At 43.2% G+C, this 8,083-nt stretch overlaps 2 non-coding genes across 2 annotated transcripts; both read right to left on the bottom strand.

Moving 5' to 3' along the window:
* LOC113387140 lies at nt 1–1,906 on the bottom strand. The gene has a single exon (XR_003368101.1). It is a non-coding gene; the product is annotated as a small subunit ribosomal RNA (ribosomal RNA).
* Nucleotides 1,907–3,165: 1,259 nt separating this feature from the next.
* Nucleotides 3,166–5,092, bottom strand: LOC113387135. Its single transcript, XR_003368096.1, has one exon. It is a non-coding gene; the product is annotated as a small subunit ribosomal RNA (ribosomal RNA).
* Nucleotides 5,093–8,083: the final 2,991 nt, after the last annotated feature.

The following is an 8,083-nucleotide window of genomic DNA, read 5'->3' as shown; positions in this document are numbered from 1 at the left end:
TTCGCTACGGAAACCTTGTTACGACTTTTACTTCCTCTAAATAATCAAGTTTGGTTATCTTCCCAGCAACATCGGCAATGTCGAAACGCTGCCGCGCACGGTCCGAAGACCTCACTAAATAATTCAATCGGTAGTAGCGACGGGCGGTGTGTACAAAGGGCAGGGACATAATCAACGCAAGCTTATGACTCGCGCTTACTAGGAATTCCTCGTTCATGGGGAAGAATTGCAAGCCCCAATCCCTAGCACGAAGAGGCTTCAACGGATTACCCGGACCTTTCGGCCAAGGAAAACCTGCTGATCTCTTCAGTGTAGCGCGCGTGCGGCCCAGAACATCTAAGGGCATCACAGACCTGTTATTGCTCAATTTCGTGCGACTAAATGTCGCCTGTCCCTCTAAGAAGATATATTTGTACGCCGGTAGTGAGAACCACAACCAACAACGACCGAAGCCGAAGCGGAGGGTCTTTGCGATACCAGAAAGTACGTCTATTTAGCAGGCTAGAGTCTCGTTCGTTATCAGAATTAACCAGACAAATCACTCCACCAACTAAGAACGGCCATGCACCACCACCCACCGAATCAAGAAAGAGCTCTCAATCTGTCAATCCTTCCGGTGTCTGGACCTGGTGAGGTTTCCCGTGTTGAGTCAAATTAAGCCGCAGGCTCCACTCCTTGTAGTGCCCTTCCGTCAATTCCTTTAAGTTTCAGCTTTGCAACCATACTTCCCCCGGAACCCAAAAGCTTTGGTTTCCGGAAGCTGCCCGCCGAGTCATCGGAGGAACTTCGGCGGATCGCTAGCTGGCATCGTTTATGGTTAGAACTAGGGCGGTATCTGATCGCCTTCGAACCTCTAACTTTCGTTCTTGATTGATGAAAACACATTTGGCAAATGCTTTCGCTTCTGTCCGTCTTGCGACGATCCAAGAATTTCACCTCTAACGTCGCAATACGAATGCCCCCAGTTGTCCCTATTAATCATTACCTCGGAATTCCGAAAACCAACAAAATAGAACCGAGGTCCTATTCCATTATTCCATGCACACAATATTCAGGCGAATGAGCCTGCTTTAAGCACTCTAATTTGTTCAAAGTAAACGTACCGGCCCACCTCGACACTCGGTGAAGAGCACCTTGGTAGGATTTTGAGTTGGGCCGCCTTTTTACGGGCTAAGCCCACCGGTAGGACGTCCCACAGACATGCCAGTTGAACACCGCGAGCGGTGAACCGACAGTGTGGGACACAGATTCAACTACGAGCTTTTTAACCGCAACAACTTTAATATACGCTATTAGAGCTGGAATTACCGCGGCTGCTGGCACCAGACTGGCCCTCTAATAGATCCTCGTTAAAGGATTTAAAGTGTACTCATTCCGATTACGGGGCCTCGGATGAGTCCCGTATCGTTATTTTTCGTCACTACCTCCCCGTGCCGGGAGTGGGTAATTTGCGCGCCTGCTGCCTTCCTTGGATGTGGTAGCCGTTTCTCAGGCTCCCTCTCCGGAATCGAACCCTGATTCCCCGTTACCCGTAACAACCATGGTAGTCGCAGAAACTACCATCGACAGTTGATAAGGCAGACATTTGAAAGATGCGTCGCCGGTACTAGACCGTGCGATCGGCACAAAGTTATTCAGAGTCACCAAGTCAAACGGTGAGCAAGGCAAGCCCGCCACCGATTGGTTTTGATCTAATAAAAGCATTCCTTCCATCTCTGGTCGGAACTCTATTTGCATGTATTAGCTCTAGAATTACCACAGTTATCCAAGTAATGTGGGTACGATCTAAGGAACCATAACTGATGTAATGAGCCATTCGCGGTTTCACCTTAATGTGGCTTGCACTGAGACATGCATGGCTTAATCTTTGAGACAAGCATATACTACTGGCAGGATCAACCAGGGTGCTATATATATAATAGCATAGTGCGTAAATGTCCCTCGGCGTCACCCGAGAGACCACACTTTGTATAGAAAAGTTCGATGAATATTTCTAAACAACGAATTTTCTTACATATATATATCTGAGTCGTACGATATTCCCTGGACATGACGAACAGTTTACATCGCGACTTGATATTTTATATATTCTGCGCTTACACAGAGGCTAGACCTTTAACAACCGTCGAAACGGCGGTCCGTACATGAAATTTGCGGTCCGCAGACCCAGTTAATTTCAAACAGTCTCTTTACCCTTCGTTAGATTGAAAACGTCGGGGCGAATTCATTATAAGAATTCATCGTTATAACTAACTTTTATTCTCGCTCGGAGAGTATTGAGTTGATTGCATTTGTATATTTTATTTTCCGCATAAGAGTCTTTGCGTCAACGACACATGCCCGCGGATATGCTGTACAGTATGGTTGAACACTTATAAATAAGGTCCAGAACCCGGCCGTAAACCGACATCCGAACATATACGGCGTATATTATTCTAGACACGGTCTACGACAGTTTGACCTGCAGCGACGGGTCGCCTCGGGTTACCGTGCGAACCATCACCGCGATGGTCTGGACAGGCTATATGGCGGGTCGCAAGAAAATAAATTCTCTAGGACGCGCAACCACTTTAGCAATTTTAGAGCACGTTGTGGTCCAAAAACAAACGTCCTCGCTTTAAAATTGAAATATGAATATTTCACTGTGTGTGAGATTGAAAAATCTGCTTTCGCTGATTTTTCATTTTCTTAAAACAACGCAATGAAGCGAATGTTCAAATTCGCACAATTTGAATAAAATGTGCAGAGTATATAGAATACTAACGCAAGCGTTTACTACAATCGACTTTAAAACACTAGACTTTCATCTAGCGCCCAAAGAATTGATTGAGCTATGCGTTTAAAGTATAATATTCAAAAAGAACGCCGTTTTCACAACGAACTTCGTCATTCGCTCAGGCATCTGGCGATACCGAGCAGATATACATGGCAGTGCTCTCACACAATGCATAAGAGCGCTAAGCGGTTGTAAACTGCGTCACGCTGCTTTTGCACACTGCGCAATATTTTGCGACTAGCTCCGGTCAAACGTTAATGAAACGAATGATCATTGCCAGAGGCTTTTGCCCACAGTATATTATACTATGGGAGCGCACAACATTTAGTCTGCAACATTATATTGCGACATATAGCACACGTTTCATTCACTTAATAGTAAATGTACGTTAATGATCCTTCCGCAGGTTCACCTACGGAAACCTTGTTACGACTTTTACTTCCTCTAAATAATCAAGTTTGGTTATCTTCCCAGCAACATCGGCAATGTCGAAACGCTGCCGCGCACCGGTCCGAAGACCTCACTAAATAATTCAATCGGTAGTAGCGACGGGCGGTGTGTACAAAGGGCAGGGACATAATCAACGCAAGCTTATGACTCGCGCTTACTAGGAATTCCTCGTTCATGGGGAAGAATTGCAAGCCCCAATCCCTAGCACGAAGAGGCTTCAACGGATTACCCGGACCTTTCGGCCAAGGAAAACCTGCTGATCTCTTCAGTGTAGCGCGCGTGCGGCCCAGAACATCTAAGGGCATCACAGACCTGTTATTGCTCAATTTCGTGCGACTAAATGTCGCCTGTCCCTCTAAGAAGATATATTTGTACGCCGGTAGTGAGAACCACAACCAACAACGACCGAAGCCGAAGCGGAGGGTCTTTGCGATACCAGAAAGTACGTCTATTTAGCAGGCTAGAGTCTCGTTCGTTATCAGAATTAACCAGACAAATCACTCCACCAACTAAGAACGGCCATGCACCACCACCCACCGAATCAAGAAAGAGCTCTCAATCTGTCAATCCTTCCGGTGTCTGGACCTGGTGAGGTTTCCCGTGTTGAGTCAAATTAAGCCGCAGGCTCCACTCCTTGTAGTGCCCTTCCGTCAATTCCTTTAAGTTTCAGCTTTGCAACCATACTTCCCCCGGAACCCAAAAGCTTTGGTTTCCCGGAAGCTGCCCGCCGAGTCATCGGAGGAACTTCGGCGGATCGCTAGCTGGCATCGTTTATGGTTAGAACTAGGGCGGTATCTGATCGCCTTCGAACCTCTAACTTTCGTTCTTGATTGATGAAAACACATTTGGCAAATGCTTTCGCTTCTGTCCGTCTTGCGACGATCCAAGAATTTCACCTCTAACGTCGCAATACGAATGCCCCCAGTTGTCCCTATTAATCATTACCTCGGAATTCCGAAAACCAACAAAATAGAACCGAGGTCCTATTCCATTATTCCATGCACACAATATTCAGGCGAATGAGCCTGCTTTAAGCACTCTAATTTGTTCAAAGTAAACGTACCGGCCCACCTCGACACTCGGTGAAGAGCACCTTGGTAGGATTTTGAGTTGGGCCGCCTTTTTACGGGCTAAGCCCACCGGTAGGACGTCCCACAGACATGCCAGTTGAACACCGCGAGCGGTGAACCGACAGTGTGGGACACAGATTCAACTACGAGCTTTTTAACCGCAACAACTTTAATATACGCTATTAGAGCTGGAATTACCGCGGCTGCTGGCACCAGACTGGCCCTCTAATAGATCCTCGTTAAAGGATTTAAAGTGTACTCATTCCGATTACGGGGCCTCGGATGAGTCCCGTATCGTTATTTTTCGTCACTACCTCCCCGTGCCGGGAGTGGGTAATTTGCGCGCCTGCTGCCTTCCTTGGATGTGGTAGCCGTTTCTCAGGCTCCCTCTCCGGAATCGAACCCTGATTCCCCGTTACCCGTAACAACCATGGTAGTCGCAGAAACTACCATCGACAGTTGATAAGGCAGACATTTGAAAGATGCGTCGCCGGTACTAGACCGTGCGATCGGCACAAAGTTATTCAGAGTCACCAAGTCAAACGGTGAGCAAGGCAAGCCCGCCACCGATTGGTTTTGATCTAATAAAAGCATTCCTTCCATCTCTGGTCGGAACTCTATTTGCATGTATTAGCTCTAGAATTACCACAGTTATCCAAGTAATGTGGGTACGATCTAAGGAACCATAACTGATGTAATGAGCCATTCGCGGTTTCACCTTAATGTGGCTTGCACTGAGACATGCATGGCTTAATCTTTGAGACAAGCATATACTACTGGCAGGATCAACCAGGGTGCTATATATATAATAGCATAGTGCGTAAATGTCCCTCGGCGTCACCCGAGAGACCACACTTTGTATAGAAAAGTTCGATGAATATTTCTAAACAACGAATTTTCTTACATATATATATCTGAGTCGTACGATATTCCCTGGACATGACGAACAGTTTACATCGCGACTTGATATTTTATATATTCTGCGCTTACACAGAGGCTAGACCTTTAACAACCGTCGAAACGGCGGTCCGTACATGAAATTTGCGGTCCGCAGACCCAGTTAATTTCAAACAGTCTCTTTACCCTTCGTTAGATTGAAAACGTCGGGGCGAATTCATTATAAGAATTCATCGTTATAACTAACTTTTATTCTCGCTCGGAGAGTATTGAGTTGATTGCATTTGTATATTTTATTTTCCGCATAAGAGTCTTTGCGTCAACGACACATGCCCGCGGATATGCTGTACAGTATGGTTGAACACTTATAAATAAGGTCCAGAACCCGGCCGTAAACCGACATCCGAACATATACGGCGTATATTATTCTAGACACGGTCTACGACAGTTTGACCTGCAGCGACGGGTCGCCTCGGGTTACCGTGCGAACCATCACCGCGATGGTCTGGACAGGCTATATGGCGGGTCGCAAGAAAATAAATTCTCTAGGACGCGCAACCACTTTAGCAATTTTAGAGCACGTTGTGGTCCAAAAACAAACGTCCTCGCTTTAAAATTGAAATATGAATATTTCACTGTGTGTGAGATTGAAAAATCTGCTTTCGCTGATTTTTCATTTTCTTAAAACAACGCAATGAAGCGAATGTTCAAATTCGCACAATTTGAATAAAATGTGCAGAGTATATAGAATACTAACGCAAGCGTTTACTACAATCGACTTTAAAACACTAGACTTTCATCTAGCGCCCAAAGAATTGATTGAGCTATGCGTTTAAAGTATAATATTCAAAAAGAACGCCGTTTTCACAACGAACTTCGTCATTCGCTCAGGCATCTGGCGATACCGAGCAGATATACATGGCAGTGCTCTCACACAATGCATAAGAGCGCTAAGCGGTTGTAAACTGCGTCACGCTGCTTTTGCACACTGCGCAATATTTTGCGACTAGCTCCGGTCAAACGTTAATGAAACGAATGATCATTGCCAGAAGCTTTTGCCCACAGTATATTATACTATAGGAGCGCACTTGATTACAGCAATAATTTGTCGAGTAATCACAAGATTTCATATTTGTGGTCAGCAGACCCAAATAATTTTAACTCGCACCGATCGAACGTTCATAAATGAATGATCCTCGGTGCGAGAAGCTTCGTCAGTTCTGCTTCACCACCCATCTATTTGACTTTAGTCCATTTGTAAAATCCTATATTATTAAAATATATAGATTTTATATTTGCGGTCCGCAGACCCAAATAATTTCAACTCGCTCCGATCAAACGTTCATAAAACGAAAGACCATCGCTGCGAGAAGCTTTGCTAGTTCTGCTATATTCACATATATTTGACCGTAGTCAATTTGTAAAATTCTATATTATTAAAATATATAGATTTCATATTTGCGGTCCGCAGACCCAAATAATTTCAACTCTCTCTGATCGAACGTTTAAAAACGAATGATCCTACCACCAGTTATCTATAGCCGCAAACCAGCATCCGAATATATACGGGGTATAAATTCTAGATGTGGCTCACAACATTATTAAAAGTTACGCTAATATATCATTGACAGACTAAAAGTATCGAATATGATGTAAAAACTACACCGGGGAATGATATCCGTACCCGCCCGAACAACATAGCGTACTTTAGCCTGAGCTTGCTCGCATCGCACTCGACACGACCTATTCCCCTATATAAGGCGCGCGGCCACAGCGTAGGTATTTGACTGAGTCCCAAGCGATGTGCATTTGACCTGCGGCGAGGGCCTGCTCGCGCTTACGGTGTGAATCGTCAAGACAAAAGTCTGGGAAAATTTCGAACTGTGAACCCTTATGATAGAAAAATTTTTGTCGAAAATTTTGTTAGATGTTCAAACAGTTTTATATATATGGACAATATGAATTATAGTTAATTATTGAGTTTTTAGGTGTTTTTTGGGTTTTTTTAAACTTTTGTATAAAATTATGTATTTATTGATTTTTATAGATCTCAATGAATATAAAACGAATTTATATATAGTTATATTATTTTTTATAATTATTTGTTTAAATTTTCTAATTTTACAATAAATGTTCAAACCAGTTTTCCTCGATTTTCTCTTAAACCGTAAAAGATACAAAAAAACTTTGTTCGTACGAAAGATGCAGAATAAAATTACGAATAAAATGGTATATAAATGGTTAGGTGTGTTCATATAATTTTCTCTAGATTTTCCGATTTTTCCAAATTTTCACGACGGCAACTCGCCTGTAGGCTACACCGTGCAAAATTCGAAGTTGTGATGTATGGAAAAAGAACTAAGAATTTTGAGACCTTTCTAATGATGTATAATAGTTTATATGTTTTCTTTAGAGAAATATCGAATCGTGAGGAGTGTTGCTCTAACCTATCCGCACTTTGCATTTTGACAAGTTAACATCTACACATATTGCTCTATAACATGAAAACCGTAAAAGATACGAAAAAACTTTGTTCGTACGAAAGATGCAGAATAAAATTATGAATAAAATGGTATATAAATGGTTAGGTGTGTTCATATAATTTTCTCTAGATTTTCCGATTTTTCCAAATTTTCACGACGGCAACTCGCCTGTAGGCCACACCGTGCAAAATTCGAAGTTGTGATGTATGGAAAAAGAACTAAGAATTTTGAGACCTTTCTAATGATGTATAATAGTTTATATGTTTTCTTTAGAGAAATATCGAATCGTGAGGAGTATTGCTCCAACCTAGCCGCACTTTGCATTTTGACAAGTTAACAACTACACAGATTGCCTTATACTGTCTAAACCGTAAAAGATACAAAAAAACTTTGTTCGTACGAAAGAT

Source organism: Ctenocephalides felis, unplaced genomic scaffold (assembly GCF_003426905.1).
Source record: "Ctenocephalides felis isolate EL2017-DRISC unplaced genomic scaffold, ASM342690v1 CF-g0.4_SCAFFOLD_03571, whole genome shotgun sequence".
NCBI lineage: Eukaryota > Metazoa > Arthropoda > Insecta > Siphonaptera > Pulicidae > Ctenocephalides > Ctenocephalides felis.
The sequence above is the reverse complement of the archived record's forward strand: the minus strand, read 5'-3'. Positions and strand labels throughout refer to the sequence as shown.